The sequence below is a fragment of the Podarcis bocagei genome (assembly GCF_964188305.1).
Source record: "Podarcis bocagei genome assembly, chromosome: 3".
Taxonomy (NCBI): domain Eukaryota; kingdom Metazoa; phylum Chordata; class Lepidosauria; order Squamata; family Lacertidae; genus Podarcis; species Podarcis bocagei.
Window position 1 is genome coordinate 45278636 of NC_138127.1, and position 19149 is coordinate 45297784.

The window sequence follows — 19149 nt, forward strand, 5'->3', positions numbered from 1 at the left end:
TTAGAAAAAGCACGGAAGGGTAACCCCAGCCCACCCCCCAAAACCAACAACCAGTATGGGCAAAAATGAAAAGAATTGGCTGAACAGTAGAACAGAATAATCCCTATGGGAATGTTCCTTAACTTGTCTCAGGCCAGGTTGCATTAGTACCTACCTCAGATCTGCTCAGGGGGGTTGAGAGACCTCCCCAAACATATTTATAGGGTGTCGGGGGGAAGGGGACCTCTTTTTTGCACAATAAAATACACTCCTGATTATTCCTTTGTGAGCAGGGCTAGTATTCAGCACCATTTAAATTTAGCAACAAATGCCCGCCTCAGTGGGATTGGTTCCACTTGGGAGCTCCCAAGCAGAGCTGATCCCTGCCAAAAGCAAGTGTGGACAACTCTCACTATCAGCTGAATGGGTAGAGAAGCCCTTGAAAAGAATTGCATCTGTGCTGATTTATTCAAACTGATTATATCAATGCTGCAATCTGTTAACGTCTGCAAGAACTGATTCTAACCACCAGAGGATCAAAGTGGTTCTTGTGGCCCCTTTCTAAAGTGAGTGTTCATTCCTTCTGCTGGAACATCAGGCAACTTCTGCTGCCTACCGGCCATCACAACAATTATCCCCAAAGTGGAGGGTGGAGAAATGAGGCTATTAAATCAGGGGAAACGTCTGAGGCGTGGTAGTGCTTGTCGGATTTGGCAGACCAGGGACAAATTTGATGGTAATACTGATGTGCCATGAATTTCTAGGAAACAGTGTATGGCATCACTCCAACTTGTAGACTTTTCCTCTGCTACAGTATTTAAGTTTATGCACATGCATTCATAATACTTGCTGACAGTGAAAGATTTAGAGAGCACCTTTGATGTGTTTATATGACATGAGGTCTCTGAAGACCTGAGATCATAGTGTTTTTCCTCTGAGTTGACTCATATGACATATGTGACTAAGGCAGCGAAGTGAAATGCTGTAGGGCTTCTGTAGCTCCCCTTGGGTATTCTGGCTATTTCAAGGTTGTCGGGGGTTACACAAACAACTTCCTAGAAATTGCATCGTGCAGGCCTGAAGTTGACAAATGGATAAACCAACCAAGGTGGGTTTTCAGGAGTACAGGCTCCTGAAAACTCATCAGGCACTAATGGGGGAGCTCTGTTGTCTGAGTTGCACCTTGAGTTCAGTTGTTGTGAGAGAGGGAGATAAATTCTCTCTACCTCTGCTCCTTCTCTCTTTTCAGTTTGTGATTATTGCTGTGAAATTATGGAACTACTATTGCATTTTATTCACCTTCAGTAAGGTCAATGAAGGTAGATTTAGAAAGCACAGAGTGTGAGTTTTAATCCCAGATAATCTCTTTCCCATCAATTACTGAAGTGTGTTTGACAGAGGACAAATGGAAATCGTGTCCCCCCCCTTTTTAAGAAGATGTTTTCAAACACAAGTGGAAAAAATAATCTGATATGAAATTGCTAATGACTCACTTTGGTGTAGCTTGAAATGGTGGAGCACTTAAGCAATCATGCTGAATGTGATTTAGCCTACTGCATCCTAATAGCTTTGGGGTTTTTCTCTCTCATAGGAGCTTATAGACTTGCCCTGCGCAAAAGTTCTCTTCAGCAGGCAACCCTGTCTGGACACTTTCATGGACACCCACCCACACATCAGATGCATTTAGTTATTTACTAAATGTAAGTCAGCAGCACCAGATGACCCTGATCAGCTAGGTGCTGGGGTGGATTTCACCCTGTGCCTTGCAGAGCCGGGCTGATGCTGCTGATGGACCCTGTGCTCCTTGACAACATCCAAAGACCCTGATCTACTAGGTGCTGGAGTGGATTGCAGCCTGCGCCTTGCAGAGTCAGGCCCAGGCTGCCACCCAGGGCCCAGCACTGGCGGCAGCAACAAACAGCTCTGGATCACCCAGCCCCACCCATTGCCACCCTACCACTTACCTGACCTGGGGGCTCTCCTGGTCAAAATGGGAGCCTCAGTGATTGCCCTCTCCCACTAGAAACACACCCAGACTGCTCCAAGAAAACACACGTGGCAAAATGGAGCAATAGGCCCTGGCGGGCTGTCCACTTACCCGCTTGTGGTTGGCCAAGTGGTTAGTCATCCAATCAGGATTTATTTATTTTTTAAAAAATGATTTCCTCACCTTTACTTCTCACCTCCCTCTGTGGCCCCCTAGCCTCGTGCTATGGCCCCCTATTTACACATTTCCCCCCTGCGGGCTCCTTGGAATATGGCCCCTGGTTGGGAAACACTGCTCTAGACTCTATTGAAGGAGGGAGAAATCCTTCCAGGATGATGCAGGCAAGTGTATTATGAAATAGTTCTTTCAAGCAGTAATATGATGGAGTCACCTTGATGCAGTCACACAAGGAAACTGCACTATGTTCATCCAGAGATGCCATCTTGGGATCTGGAATCTGGAACTTGTGAAGTTGGGAGTGCTAGGGCAGACCATTTCCTGCAAGTTTGTGCATTCTTGAACAGCCATTCCTTTGCATTTACTCTAAACAAAAAATTGATATAATGCATTCAGAATGTTTCAAGCTACTAAAAAGGCTCCAATTAATTTCAGTGTGGTATGTACAAAAAGAGCTCCTAGTGGCGTGTGCATAGAGACTATAGATATATCAAATTCAATTCACTGACTATGTATCTCAACTGGTTATGTAGACCAGAATCATGTCAATGCAAAATAAATCCTAATCATACACATTGAAGGGGCACTTTATTCAAAGAGTGATTTCAAATAAAAGTTAAGGGTCCTTGTGGCTAAGCTTATACTTTCAGCTCTCTGCCTGGTTCCCATTATCTTTCAGTGCATGCCAATTATATTCTCTCTTTTTTGAAAATAAAAACCAACACTTTAATTTTCACCTGGTAGCTGAAGAGTACCTTAACTACAAATTCTGTGTCTGAATGTAAAGAAAGATGCATAGATAAGATTATACAACAGTGAAACACTGGAGGTACAGGGAAGTATCTGGGAAGAAGAGAAACTCTTTTTTTTGAGTCACAAATCATTGCACAATAATAGTTCCACAGAACCTACAGTACATTCATTTCTACCTCAGCCAAACATTTACAGTATGCCTCTATTGGGCCAGCAGGTCCAATAAAACCTAACAGCTCTCAACTGTTGAAAAACACGTGTGCTTTGCTCTTCATTTTTTAAATTAGTGTTACAGATAATATTTTTGGGTGAGAGTGGTACTCTAAATCAGAGACCTAGTCATTCACAAACCATGATGGATGACCACCATGCTGTTCCAAATACATGATCAACATGACAATTAAGAGCTACTATTGCCAAAACAATGTTGGTGACATGTGGAAGTCAGTTGGTAGTTCGCCAACCTCACCAGTGTGATGTCTCAGCAGAGAATGCAGAGCCCCAGCAGAGTCTTCAGAGATTTCCTGCTCCCAGCAGAACAGCTTCTTCCAGAGTTAAGGGGGGAAACTCCTCTCCCACACAGTTCCAAGGGACAAAGTGTTTATTGTCTCCAGACACAAGACAAAGCTAAACACTGCTATCTACTGTATACAGTTCTTCTGGTCTTTGAAGTACAGATACATGTGTACAGATCCACCAACACTATCACTTTTCTAGCTAGAACTTCTTTCCCTGACTCACACAGATTCAGAGTCAGACCCTGACAGCAAGCAGGACAGGATGCGACATAGCAGACACATAATGAAAGCAATGGCCTAGAGACTATTTCACCTGTCTCTGCATTCCTGAACCAATGGGAGGGTGAATGACTCAGCATCATATCCTCAACCTTGCTGGTGTTGCTCTGGTAACCCAGTGCACCTGTTCTCTTATCTCTGAACATCCAGAGAGCATGTGGGGGATGTGCTTCTAAAGACATGAGTCCAAACAAGCATGCTGTAATTTAATCCATTGCTCACATTACATCAACAAACAACTGCCCCAACTTCCCCCAAACAGAAGTTTCTTTTCGATGAAGAACTTCCTGTACAGAGTGATCTGGAGCCACCAAAGTTTCAACATCTAGAGGGCTGTAAGTTTCTCAGTGCATAAAGTCTTTGCCTCCTCCCCTTTTTAAAAAATTGAACTAGCTGACAGCACCTATCAAATTTTGATGTGCCTTCCCCATTCTCCCTTCTCTGTGAAGAGGCAATGAGGCAAGCTCAAGCTGAGCACAAGTGATACAGGTGGCCTGACGTGACTTGGCTTTCCTATTTGCCAGCATCCACCATGTACAAAGTTGGGTTAGAGGAAGCAGGTGGTTCTATGATCTTAGGCACCTTGCACCTTCTCTATTTTGGTATCCAGCACATGTTGGCATTTCTTATCCCCCTCTCTTCATGGGGGTTGAAAATTTGATTTTCTTCACTTTGGCTTATATATGTCTGCAAGGGAGCATTCTCCACACACATTCCTCTGTATGCTAATAGTTGTGTGGCTAGAAACAGAATTTTCAGAAGCTGTCAGATTTCTCTTCTCTTTAAACCTTTAGTCAGCTCTCCCACCCTTTAAAAATGTCTTTTCAGCAGCCTTTTCTTGATTATAATAGAAGCTGCTGAAGCGTCTCATGGTTCTGTCTAGAAAAATTGAATTAGTTCCTTTAAGCTGAAGTAGATAATTCTGCTCTGAGTACAAAAATAGATATCTATTTAACAAGAATAAAAAAAAAATCAGCAAGCATGTGGCTGCTTCTAAAGAGGCATATGTTCAGGCAATTAATTTTAAACAAATTGAAAACTAAGGCTGAGCCAACTTGGGGGGGGGCATTGTATGTGGTGAGTTTTGGTTTTATCTTCAGCAAAAATGGCCCTTTTCAGATTTGAGATTAAAAAAATAAAAATAAAGATGATGGTGCTGAACTTGAAAATTGAGAAAAGTGGGGGGAAGGCACCAACCAGGGGCAGCTCTTCCCATTTCACCATCTGAGGTGCTGCCTCACTTACCAGGGTCACATGGTAGCAGCTTCCAGCAAGATCTCACCAGAAGCCACTGCTTCTGCCGCACAATCTCAACAACAGCAGAAAGGGAGGCATTGCTTCATTGGGTTCCACTACCCGAAGAGGCTGCTTCAGGTTGCCTCATGGGTGGGCTGGCCCTGGCACAATCACCTTAGCTGGAGTTGGTAAATATAATATGAGCCGTACTGGATTGTCCAAAGGTAATCTAGCCCAGCATCCTGTTTCTTACAGTACCCAAACAGTTGGCAGTTAGGAGTTCTCCAAGTACCACATGAGGACAAATAGCCCAATCCTGCTGCTATCCTCCAGCAACTAATATTCAGAAACATGCTGGCTTTGATCTTGGAGGGAGCGTATATCCATCATGAGCGATTAGTAGCCGTATCCTCCATGACTCTGTCTATTACCCTTTTAAGGGTGTCCAAGTTGGTGGCTATCACTACCTCTTTTGGTAGTGCATCCCATAGTTTAAGAACACACACTGCGTGCTTTTGTGTGTAGTGAAACCGTCCCCACCATACACACCATTTAGCTTCATTGGATGAATGCGTTCAAGTATTATGAGAGAAAGAGAAAGACCTGTCTTCCCAAAGCCTGTCTTGGGAAGGAAAGAGAGGAAAGATGACATTTCAAAGCCTAAAGCAGGAAACGCAGTAAATTATAGAAACACTTTCAAGATACTGCACGACCCTCCATTTGTCCCAGGTGGTCGAAGTCAGCTAGGATAATGTCACAGCTCATCCATTACACCCTCTCTAGCAGCAAGAGTTGCTGGAATCCATCTGGGCTAAGAGGGATTAAGGGTGCTTCCAGATGGGAGTTCATTGTGCAATCAGTGCTGCTCATGCATGCATCATGCAGTTTTTAATCATCATCAAAATGCCAGCGCGTACTTCTTCTTCTTCTTCTTTTAGATTTAATCCCTTTTGCTCTACTGTGGAAAATTGGGTGCATAACGATAGCCCATTCTACATCTGCAACATTGCCAATATAAAAACTCATTAGCTATTGGGCTATGCGGGTTGGTGGTGGTGGCATTCTGCCACATGTGCAGAGACATTTCTGTGGGTGGCCTCTCACACCGCACAGCAACTTCCATTTTCTCCTCTCTTAGGTACAATATGGCCATTTTATTTCTGGAGGCCCAAATGATACCACGTGTGCCTATTTCCACCGTTTGCAGGATGGGGACAGCATCTCCAGATTTTAGCAACCTGGTTAGGAGAGTGCCCTCTCTCAAGATTTCCACAACAGTACATCTAAGGGCTTACCCTAGAGACTGTAATCATCAGGCTTTAAAAAATATTATTATGTATTAATTTGTGGGTTGCCTTTTACATGATTTACAAACATACAACTAAAAAGGCTAAAAATAACAGCACAAAAAATTAAGATAGGATCAATACACAGTACTGCTTCATTGCACTTCTGTGAGCCTTTGCCAGATAACTATCACTCTTTTACAAGACCCCAATATTAAAAAAATTAAAATGGGCATTTCCCCCTCGATTTTGCCCATTATGAAGCGTTATAAGTAATAGAGCAATGTAGCCCCCTGTTGTCTGAGTTTGTCAAGAGCTGGGGCACAGCAGTGGGGGCAGAAGTGGAGCGTGGTGCTGTGGGCCTAGAAGTGGCAATTCCCATTTTGCTTTGGGCGGTGAGATGGGGTGGGCTGCCCTTGCACCAGACAACACTTCAGCCCCACAAGAACCATTGTTTTAGGAATCTCCGTTGTTCTAAAATGTGTCACCAACCACTTGAGGGTTTTTGAACAAGTGCCAATGGGCACCACCTTCTTTTAGTCCTTTCTCTCCTCAGCTCAAAAAGGGACACGGGTGGCTCTGTGGGTTAAACCACTGAGCCTAGGGCTTGCCGATCAGAAGGTTGGCGGTTCGAATCCCCACGACGGGGTGAGCTCCCGTTGCTCGGTCCCTGCTCCTGCCAACCCAGCAGTTCGAAAGCATGTCAAAGTGCAAGTAGATAAATAGGTACCGCTCCGGCGGGAAGGTAAACGGCGCTTCCATGCGCTTCTCTGGTTCGCCAGAAGCAGCTTAGTCATGCTGGCCACATGACCCGGAAGCTGTACACCGGCTCCCTCGGCCAATAAAGCGAGATGAGCGCCGCAACCCCAGAGTTGGCCATGACTGGACCTAATGGTCAGGGGTCCCTTTACTTTTTACTCCTCAGCTCAAATCAGCCCTCCTTTTCCCAAGAGACAGAAAGTGTGTGTCACTCTTCCAGCTTCTTCCTTCAGCTCCATATACTTCTCAAGGGTGAAAAAGATGATCATCCATGCCACCTCATGACCATGGTGGCAGTTGGTGGTGACTCAGAAGTTTTGTGGGCACCAGGAGAAGATCTCAAGGGCACCATTGCCTCCAAAACCACTGTGTCTTCCTTATAGATGTATGTTAATACATAATATATAAATGTAACTTCTCATCCCAATGGCTTATAGTAAGACTCCAGTTTATTCAATTCCATGAATATGTGCCATTTCATGTGACAATAGTGTTGTGCAGAAATAAATTCACTTTTTTTTAGCAGCATGTTTTTTGTCGCTTTATCAGTCCAACCCAATCTGAGAATAGTTGAAGGCACCACTATTTCCATCTTTGGATGTTTCTATTATTTCTATTTCTATTATTTTTTCCTATTGCTTTTTCATCTCTTCTGCTTTCTGTGTCTCTTCCACTGATTTAAAATCAATGTTCATGATAGTTTTTTTGATGCTATCCTCACAGAAGCCAAGAGAACTAAACTAAAATTTAAAAGTCTAAACAACAAAATCTTGAAGCATCTCAAAGGACTATTATGGTGTAATATTTATGTGCAAGCAGAAATATTACGCCGTGATAAATGTGTTAGCCTGCAAGATGTGACACAACTTTTTCTTTGCGGCAACAGACTAACATGGCTACCACTCTGTAAATTAAAGTCTAGCACTTCAGCTTAACTGGGTTTAAGATTTCCCTGTGTTCATGCAATTAAGTTACAAAGGCAACAACACAACTCTCATTCCTCACACCCTTTATTTATTTTTTTGAAAAAAGCTAAATTTTCATAAGGAAAATATACAGTGTTAAATAATTCATGTGTATCCTAAATGTTTTATGATATGATTTTCAAGTTCTAATTGAAAAACCTTTTGCTGCCTTTCACACACAGAACTGTGCCAGAGAGTGGCACAGCTCAGGGGGATTCTAATGGACCTCATAGCCTTTCAGTTCTAGGTCACTGATTTCAGATATGGGCTAGTAAAAGATTACTAAAGGGCACATTTCTGTTTTCTTGTGCACTGATATCACATTTACAATGTGTACGAGTCATCCATCTGTAACTCTGAAGACTGAAGGGAAGAAAAGATGTATTATTTGTTTGGATGAAGATGGAACTATAAGAACTGCTATGCTAGGTAACCCCAATATTCTAGACAGAAACCCCAGGACATGACGCTGCCATGCATTCTTGTTGCTTGCGTTCTGTGAAGATGGGGGCATTGATCGACCATTCAGTGCTTGAATGGCAAGAGATGCTTGAAGGCCTGGCTGAGCTCATTACTTTTTATTTTGTCATCCTTAGCACAGGTGCCAACTCCTAGGGGCTCAGCTCTTTTGGCCCCCAATTTCTTTTGGAGGGGGGGTCCCCGATGTTTTTAAAAAACCAGGGTGCAGAGGAAGCAAAGCGCAGAGTCAAGCATGACAAGGCTTCAGTGGCCAGCTACTTATTCTCCTGCTGTTGCTGCGGAGGGGAAGGATGGGGGAAGCAACCCCTAGCTGATGGAGGAAAAGGAGGGTACTTAAGGAAGACTGGAAAACATTTGTAGAATATTTGAAGAATAATTGTGAACAGGCTAGAACGTTAGCAGGACTAGAGTAAATTCAGCAGTAAACATTCCGTTGAGATAAAACGAGGAAGGTGAAACATGGAGTAAATATATGCAGCAGTAAAGGGTAATCAGAAGGAACGATGGAATGGGGGAATTCAATGTTTAATTTAATGTTTTGCTCTGTTTATGAGAATTATAAATAAAATGTATAATAATAATAAAAAGGAGGTCGGTCGTGGAGCCAAGTGGAGTCAGTGGCCGGCGGCTCCTCCGCCTCCTCCTCTTCCTGCTTGGTAAGGAAAAGACAGGGGAGCAGCCCCCAGATGTTGGTAGCAGCAAGAGGAGGCCGAGCACCAGAGAGGAGGAACCACCAGCCCTTGAGGCTGCGCTAGCAACACATTCAGCTCTGCCACTGGTTCCTCCTGATGTCCTGACATTGCATGTGTGATGCGCGACATCACATGCGACATTGCCCCCCCTCCATCTCCCTCTCTTGGTGCCTCTGCTCCTTAGCTACTATTTTCAGAAAGTTTCAAGGGCAGATAGGGTTGGGGAGGATGTTAGATCTCATTAATATATTTGCTGAGCCAAGCCCCTCCCCCACACCGAATAATTTGAGTACAGGACACAGTTGCCATGAATTTGTTTCATCCTTTTAAAAGGCCACATCATAAAATGGTTATGCTAATGTATTGTGACACTGACTTTATAAGTTAATTATGCACAGTGAGAAGTACTTCCTTGTGATTTCCTGATCCTACTGTCAGGCTATTTAATTGCTTCTTAAATACTAATGTTTGCCAATGAGCGAGAAAGAGTCATTTCTTCATTTGTTTGATTTCTCTCCCCCACCCCCACCCCTTAATCAGATAAAGGGGAAAAAAAGGATTTTAACAACTTCATAAATTTATAACAAGGGGGGAAAACTCTCCTGTCATTTAATGCCCAACTTGTATCGGGCCCTAATGAAGTCAATAGAAAGGTGTCTGTAACATGAACAAAACCGTTTTGGTGCACATTTAGTTGGAATGCCTCCTGCTTAATTATTTTCGGGAAAATGTTGTGTGCAGTATTTGCATGTGTTTCTCAATGTTCTGTGGGGTTTCTATATTATCTGAACTTCTGACCAACAGATAGCTCAGATAGATAGATATGTAAAATCCTGTTGAACCAAGGTAGTTCAGTGACCAAACCCAGATCTTTGTAACTACAGCTTGAACTTTCAATCACCTGATGAACTTTCCATTGTGTAATGATAGATGATTAGCAGGTGGATGACCCCACGTGTCAAAGGGGTCTGTGGAGATTTGGCCACTTCTGGATCTGGCCTCTTATTAGATCCACTTGCCCATACCTGAATTAGTTGAATCACTGATGATAGTTTATCAGCAGTTGGTAGCAGAAGTGGATTTAGGGCAGCAAGACAGGTTCCCCCGCACAGGGAAGAGAGGTCAAGGGAATGCCTTCCCACCTCCATTCCGAGATCTAGTAAGTGCTGGGCTTTGGGAAGGAGGTGCATGGTTCTGACAGGGTCCTAAAGCCCTCCTTCCTCCTTCCCAAAGCCTAGTTAGTGCTTGCCCAGCTTTGGGAAGGAGGCATGAGGACTAAGACCCTGCTAGAGCCTTGTGCCTCCTTCCCAAATCCCAGTGTCCTCCTTACTCGGCTTCAGGAAGGCATGACAAGGGCTGAGGGGGTGGGGCCTCACATTTTGGCCTGGTTGATAGCAATGATAGCTGAATCAAACTTATTTACTCAGACGTAGGGGTGGAGGAGAAGTTTTAATTTACTGAGAAACTACCTAATTCTATTCTTCATTTTGCAAACAACAAACAACAACAACAACCTAATTCACATTTCTTGAATCCATATGCGAACCAAATCACATTCTTTGAAATTTATCTGAATTTTGCAATGTAATTCTCAAATCAAATAATATGTACAAAATGCATATAATGGGGTAACATTTCATAAAACACATATATTTGTTACAAAACAGCATCATATTAGGGATTTTTTTTTTTGCAAAAATGTGTATATTGGTCAAAATGTCATATGAAATGTATACATTAGGAGAAATTCACATTGACATTTTTTCATAAGGTGTTTGTTTGTTTGTTTGAATGAAAATTGCTGCTGAAATGTGGAGATTTAAGTCTGGAAAAATGGGAAACATTGAGAACTGAAGTGGGCAGATTCTTCCGTCTCAGCAGAAAGAAGTGACTGAATAACAGTTACTGGAACAAAAAAATTGGAGGAAGCATTATTGAATTCATGTCCTGTGCTTGTATGATTCCTGGAAACATATAGTTGGCTGCTGGATTAAATATACCTTTAGCCTGATCTAGTAGAGTTCTTCTGAATGTATTCAGATGGCACTTCTTATACCCTAAACGTGCATGAAAAATCTGTGAACAGAAAACAGGCTCTTGCACATAGATGAAAATACAAAGAGTTGCTGTGAGATGTGAGGTTACATCATGTGCCAAAGGTGCATACCTGATGCTTTGCATCATTCACTTGCTGCTTCAGCTCTCTGAGCAGCACTGTAAGCCTAAGGCAAAGGCCAGTCACCAGACCCAGGGCAGGTGCTTTTCTCCCTTGCTCTTTCTGCTTGCCTGGTTAGAGATGTCAAGACTGACAACATGAATCACATCTTTGAAGGGGGATGAGGAGGGTCTCCATTTGTGTTGCAACTGCACACACTATATTCTGCTCCACTCTCTGATCTCTAGATCGAGACTTTGGCATTTGGAGTCCTACATGGCTGAAATACACAGGAGGTGGAACAGAAGCTTTAAAAACAAAGGATTGACGTTCCATTTCTCTCTTCTGCATTTTAGATGTTGGTGGTTGATTGAATATGCACACCAATTGTGAAACGTGGTGAGCATCAGAAATAATTGGTGCAAACAGCACAGCATTCAGAAACAGCAGGTGTGTGATCCAGCAGGTAAAACTCCTGAGCCATAGTTCACCTTCACCCCATAGCATCCAATGTTGTCCTTGAGCAAGTCACTGTACTTCATGGGCGTTCCCTACAAATACGATGGGAATAAGGGCAGCCTACTTTGAAGGGTTGGTAAATATGGGGAAAACTGTTTTAAGATTTCTTAGAAAAGCAGTGGGAAAAGCTTAGTAAATAATGGTACCTGGCAGCAACCATTCCATCAGGGTAAAGTAGAGGGAAACAGAGCTCCAGTTGCTCATTATCAGAACTTTGCAACTGAGAGGGCAATCCAAATTCTGACTGCTGACTGGTGAGGTGATACATAGCCCAGTGATGCACAATGGCCAGGGCAGCATTGAGGGTGGGCGGCAGGAGGACCATCACTGCCACCTTAAAACTGTTGCAACAACTAGGCCTGGACGAGACTTGCTGTTGTCACACAATGGCAGTTAAACCAGCTCAGAATCCAATGACTCTCAGGCTGGCTTAGTCCCTCCTGCTCCTGGAATACCTGGTTCTGCAACTTTAACCCACCTGCATGTTTGGCTGTGGCAGGGGAAGTGCTGCACTGAAGTGATACTTGTTTGTGTATTTTGGCCTGTGGGAGTCTGGATTGCTATGTAAGAATTAGTGTGCTTTTTACCTCCTCCCTCCCACTTACCTTTCCTTTTGTGTTGTGCATTTAGGTTGTAAACCTGAGGGCAGAAGATATCTTATTATTGACCTTTGGAAGGCACTCTGGGACCCTTTCTGGGGATAGCAAAAGTGCTTCAGATAAATAAACCACAGAGAACTGAGAAATGAAATCTTATGATGAAGATAACCATCTAAAAGTTCCATGGAAATATTTTAACAAATAAATTCCAGAGAGTTGACACAGTGCAGGTTCTTTCACATACCCTTACATTTTTTAAATGGCATTTGTTGTCAAGCATTTCTCTCATAAGCATTTCACAAAGGAGTTTGCAGGATGATAAATTGATGTCCTTGGTAAAAGTGTGGGTTTAGAACAGTTTGCTGCTGTTGTGACGGCTTGAAAGATATTTTGTATTGATGATGTTTGAATTGTGTCACTTGTCACTTCTATTCATTTAACAGAGTCTTGTTTTATCCTTATTGTATTTTAAAGAGGAAATTTTTTGGGGGGAGCTTTACATTGTGCAAGAGAGAGTGTAGGCTTTGACAGAGATGAGAGGAAGATACAGGCAGAAGGTTATGTTTGCCTATTCTCCTTGAATTCTCTCAGGCACAATAAGGTATCCTTCAGTGCTATCCCATTTCTCTTAATGAGTGTTCTTTAATACCAGGGGTTACTGAAAAGCTGAAGGAGCTGAGGAAACGATCCCCGTAGACAGAAGAAATGGGAAAATGAATACCTTTTGCTATTTATGCTTATTTTAATGTTCAGGGATAAATCATCTTCCTGTGTCTCGATCCCTCAAAATGATGAAAAATTTATAGCTTGTGTATCTGCAATAGTTTTGATGTCAGGCATAATGTTACAAAATACTGAGAAAAGCATACATCAAAGCGGTACTTCACTCTGAGGTCTTTATCTGTTGCTTCTTCATGCCATTTGATATAGCAGCATCTTTTCAAAGCAGTGCCAGATTTAGGGCGGTACGGGTGGTTCCCCCCCACAGGGTGCTAAGCTGAGGGGGCACAAAATAAAATATAATAGTAATAATAATAATAATAATAATAATAATAATAATAATAATAATAATAATAATACCACCTATATTTATATGGCTCCCTACTGAGAAGATCCATTAAAGAAGCAACTGTACCAAAATGAATTATTTAATTTTTGTCCTCACTTAAGGCACTATATTACTATATTATTGGAAGTGTAAACATTTCCAGTTCTGTATATGGGCCTCAGGGCTGTATTCAAACAAGTTTTTTTGAGGGGGGAGCCACATCCAGCAGCCAGTGGTATTTATGAAGTGTTCTTATCCTCCATGCAGACACCCCTGTGTCGTTTTTGTAGGTGAGGAACTAATACCCTTACTACCCCCCTCCATCAAGAATGAGGGCTGTGCTCATTTCTGCAAAATTTAGGATCCTTTGCTGAGAGACCACATATAAATATTACCATTTCTTTCTTTCTAAAATAGTGTAATATTTTTGGATGTCTGTTATTATTGCTGCTGGAGTTTTTTTTTTAAGGGAGGTTGCCTACTGGGACGTTATTAGACATGGCAAATTGTAACCTTTATGAGCCAAAAAAAGCCTCTGTAAGTGTATATTTATAAATTCTAAATGCACAGGGGGTTTTGTTTGGTTTTTTGTTTTAAAAAACATATTTAGCAGAGAAATATGTTAAATAGTAAAACATGGGTGTTTCTGCCCAGTGGATTATGACATATGTTTCTTGCTTGGCAGGGGGTTGGACTCGATGGCCCTTGTGGTCTCTTCCAACTCTATGATTCTATGATTCTATATTTTCTTTGTGCTTTTGAGAAGAAATACATTTTGAGATTATGATTTCTTTGACACAGACCTTCAGCACCATTGGAGATAATTACTGTTTAAAGATGGATTTCCCCTTCCTGCCATGATGAGCCTTTTCTTTTAGAAAATCCAGATGGCAAAATGCAGCAAAGCTCTATATCAAATATAAAACAAAGAGAAATACTAAATTGCAAACGCTTTCGCCTACCCTGTCACAGAATTCTACATTTTACTGCTTGTGCAACACACACAATTTTCTAATATAAAACATCAAGCTGAAGGAAGATATTCAGTATCAAAGTATGAAAGTAAATGATAGCTCACAATACATCCTAGGAACCAGTTTTTTCTGCTGCCACCAATGTCTTCTCCTTCCCCCCCCCCTCTGTTAGCATCTCTAGATCAGTGTTTCCCAACCTTTTTTGGGCAAAGGCACACTTGTTTCATGAAAAAAATCTCGAGGCACACCACCATTACAGCCCTGTGACGTCAGCGCGCAGCGTCACGCCGGGAGGGACATGAATTGCTAGCAAATTACATAATCACCTCCTTGAGGGCTGGCTCATCTTCTCCGAAGGCAGAACCCCATTAATTAACAGGACAGACTCACACCATAGTCAAGACGAGGGGGGAAAACCTCAGTCATGCACAGTCATGCACATGTGGGGGCTAAATGAGGACAAAGACCGGGCAGAGAGCAGGATTCAAATCACCCCACCTGGCCAGGACAATCCCTGGGTGCTCCCTTGGGCCACTCGCCTGACCCACCTCGCAGGGCTGTTGTTGTGAGGATAACACGGAGAGAACCACGCGCGCCCCCGGGAGCTCCTTGGAGGAGAAAGCAGGCGATGAATGCAATGCACGAAATATATGAGAGGCGACCAGGTTTTGCAGGTGAGGGGCCCCCGCCAGCCTCCGCTTCCAACACCCGGCGCAACGACGCCAAAGTTTCCCCCCGGGCTCGGCTCGGGGAGCAGCGCTGCTCCCCCCCGGCTCCCCTTCGCCCTCCCGGCTCTCTCTGCCACCCACTGGGGACCCCCCTCACCTGCCAAGTCCGGAGCGCCGGTGGAAGTTGCATGCATGCATGCAGGGCGCCGCGTTGCCATTGCATTGCACTGCACTCCATGCAACGCCTGCACGCATGCATTGCCTTGCACGCCCGCCAAGGGGTCTCCCCGCGGTCCGATGCGTCCCCTCCGGTGCGGATGCAGCATTGCAAAAATAAAAAAACCCCGACGCAGCCCTACCTGGGGGGCAGCCTCCGCCTCCGCCGCTCCGCCTCCGCGGGGATCCCCGGGCTCCATCCTGCCGCCCGATCTCCGCGGGGGTGCAGGCAGGCTGCGCGGGGTCTGCGCGGAAGAGCCCCTGCCCGCCCGGCCGCTGCCGCTGCGCTCATTCCATGGCCGGGAGAAGAGCGCTTCAAACAAAACGCCCGGCCCGCCAGGCCACGCTGGGAAACGTAGTTCGCGCACCCCGCGCGGGCGCGGAGCCCAAGGGCGAGTGGACTACGGATCCCGGCAGCCCCCGCGCCGGGGACGGAGGGGGAGAGGCCGGGTGCAGGGATGGAGGGACAGGTGGGCGAGCGAGTGAGTGAGTGGCAGCCGCCAAGCCTTGGCCGAGAGCCAGGAAGGGCCTCCCCGGAGGAGGAGGAGGGAGGCGCAGAGCGGGAGGGAGGGAGGGAACCCCAGGGGTCATCTAGTGACGGCGCCCCAATCGAAAATTTGACTTAAAAAAAAATCTTTCGAATTTTTTAATTTTTCCCGCGGCACACCAGGCAACATCTCGCGGCACACTAGTGAGCCGCGGAACAGTGGTTGGGAAACACTGCTCTAGATATAAATTTAGAATATTTAGCATAAAATGTCAGCCCTTACTTTCCTCCCTTTTGCCATAGTTTCAAAACACTCTGCTTTGCTAAACAAGAATCTGTCTCGAAGAAGGACTAGGCAGTAGGAATGCTCCAACAGAGGTGTATCCAGAACTTCAGCGGGAAGAAACAGCCCATCACCCTCCGTTTGGGAATCCCAAAAACAACCCAGTGAGGACTGGGAGTATTCCATTTCCATGGAATGGAAGAATATATGGGTAAGAGAGCATCGCTGACTGATGGAAACACCAAACAGGAATATTCCACACTGCAACGTATTGCTGTAGGCCTCATCTCTAGTTAGAATTGGCAACAACACAGTTTTGTTATCAACTTCTGGGTGGCATCTCAATGGAAAGCAAGACTGTAACTTCTGTCTTGCAGATTTGCAAGCAACTTCCAAGCCTGAATTAGCACAGGCTTTTGGAGGCCAAGCTGTTAGATGCAAGGCTTCTCAGTTTGATGAGTGTAACCTTAGCGGAGCCAGAAGTCTGAGTGGGGGGAAAAATTGTTTCTGGGTCAAATCGAAATGTATTATTCATTCCCTCTGTGCATTATTCTTGCTGTCAGGGAATAGAAGGCCCTGGAGGTGGAATGAGATGACAAGAAAATCATAGAGAGTCTCAGATGCACTCCAGAGAGCGCTGCCAGATGTTTTATGTAGAAGATAGTTAAATCACAGCTGCATCTAACTAGAACACATGGGGACTGCTCATCTTTTGCAGCATAGAAGCAGCTACGGCATTCTTGAGACCAAAGGGACGATATTTTCTGCTTCTGGACGGTGATTTATTGAGTCTTTCTGGCTTTCACGAGACAGTATGAACAGTAGTCTTGCATGCATGAGCTCACACACAGAGCAACCATACCATCTTATGCAAAAATAACAGTATATATGTCAACATTTTAATGGAACCATAATGGAGGACCTCTGGGTTTCAATGTGAATCTCTGATTTTCAATTAATATGCAGTTATGCCTTGTTAAACATTTCTTCCCCCCACCCCTTTCTACTAATTAGGTATGGTGAAATTTCAGTCCTGGGGGACATGGCATGAGGATGGTGTATCAGGAAATCCAGTTGGCAGGCTTTCATGTTTTAAAGATGCTTTTCTGATTTCACGCTGTATCTGAAAATGCTGTGTACTAGTGGAAGGAATCCAGATAGTGATAAAATTATTGTCAATGTGAAACTAGGTAATCTTATTTCTTTTAAAAGTCTGCAGTAACTCAATGGGGCAGAAGATTCAGTTAACAATGGTATGAATACTTACTTTTAGTAACAATGTGTTTGTTTTTTTAAAGTTAACAAAGGGAGTGGCAAATGACAGTGATATAAAAAATAGCTGTCAGCAATATAATGTTAAAAATCTGAGAGAGCTGTTATTGTAGAACTCAATAACACACAATAAAGGGTCCAAAAATAGGCAGTTAAAAAAAATGAATAATGCAAAATTCTCTGAGAGCCAATTTCTTTTATTTACTGACAGTGCAATCCTATACACATCAACTCTTGAGTAAGACCCATTGAGTGTATATAGGATTGCAGCCTTCAAGTTTCAATTAATAAACACTGTGAAGTACCTCTATTATAACTCTCCTCCATGCTACTTGCTTGTTCACCTAACTGCCATTCTTCATGCTGTAGTTGGTGTTGCCTCCTGTTGACAACCATGTGAACTGCAGCATGACAACAGCCTTACATTTTTCTGTATATAGGAAAACAATTTGAATTCTATGGAATTACAATTGCCACAACAGGCAGAACAATTCTGCCATGACCCTCAGCATTTTCCAATTGGTCCAGGGGGAGGGGAGTTAGGGAAGCACTGGAATCGAGATTAGCCTCTGAGAATATGGAGGTTGGGTCCTTACATGGGGAAAGTGCTGAAAACCAGAGCAAAGTTGGATATTATTTACGCAATCTGTGCAGGAACCAATGGGCAGGGTTGTTGCTTCGCTGCTGTGCTTGGTCTCATTACTGAGAACGGTTCAAGAAAGCGAGCAATTTTCCTACCGCATGAAGGAAATTGCCACCTTCAGAATTACGCACTTTACAATAGGGAAAATGCCTACACTGTTTCACCCTTTCCATAAGTGGCAGTTACTAGCGTCAACAGATGTATTTGAGAAAAGCACACAGAAGGCCTCTAATTGATAGGTACCGCACTCACAGCTGCAACATAACTCTTCCCTGTTTGCACTGTGGTCTGCTTTACTTTTAGGCTTTGGCTTAGCTGCAGCTGGCCTTTTTGATGCATTGCTTCTCACCGCCATACCTTTCTTCCTGATAAGCTGAGCTGCTGTGACTGGAAAATCTTCCTGTGGGGGGCTGCTGATAACCTTGAATTGCATGCAAGGGGGCGGAACACGCATGCTGACTTCTGGCCTAGACAGATTGAAGCCCGCTCAAAAATAGTGACAGCCTGGAAGTGCCCTCAAAGACAACATCAGCTTCTGATTTCCTACTCATTCCTGCTAAGTCTCCAAATGCTCTTTCCTCAAAAGGAAACTGACCCTGCAACACCCATTCTGCTCTGAGAATGCATAGCATGAAACAACAGAAGAGGTGTGATGCTATCAGGCCGACTAGTTATTCACAGCTTTTGATACTCTAAGGTTTGTTGTTGGCATCTGTCTGTGTGCCTCCAGGAGTGAAGTCAAACTGCTGTGTTAGCTGCACCAACGTGACCTCCCCAGGATGCAAGCCGGGACAGCGTGTATGGAGGAAGTCCTGGGTGGCCCAAATGACAGTATCCCCCTCTTAGCCTCGCTGATCGTGGTCCAAAGGAAAGCAGAGCAATATGTTTGGCACCAGCTTGGCTGCAGGAGTTGCCAGAAGGAGGCTTACAAGGCGTCATCCAACTATCTTAGGGACTCTACTCTGGATTTGTGTAGGGTTTACTCCTTAGCCTTTTCTTCTCTGGAAGATATCCCGCGAGGCAGTGGAGGTTTAGACCAGAGTTTTCCTTCTCCTAGATGGGCTACCTTCCCAGGTTGACATGCCCCATCTGTCCCTCACTTCCTTCTACAGCACATGCAGAAACCACCTTCTTGACTGTTGGACACACTTATTGGTCTCATCCGCTCAGTGGT

At 44.1% G+C, this 19149-nt stretch overlaps 1 long non-coding RNA gene across 1 annotated transcript in view; it reads left to right on the plus strand.

Moving 5' to 3' along the window:
• Window positions 1-17508, plus strand: part of LOC308583664 — a 36468-nt gene extending 18960 nt beyond the window's left edge. The window contains exons 4-5 of the long non-coding RNA XR_014006325.1: window positions 16081-16224; window positions 17075-17508. This is a non-coding gene — a long non-coding RNA (uncharacterized lncRNA). The remainder of the gene's footprint in view (window positions 1-16080; window positions 16225-17074) is intronic.
• Window positions 17509-19149: the final 1641 nt, after the last annotated feature.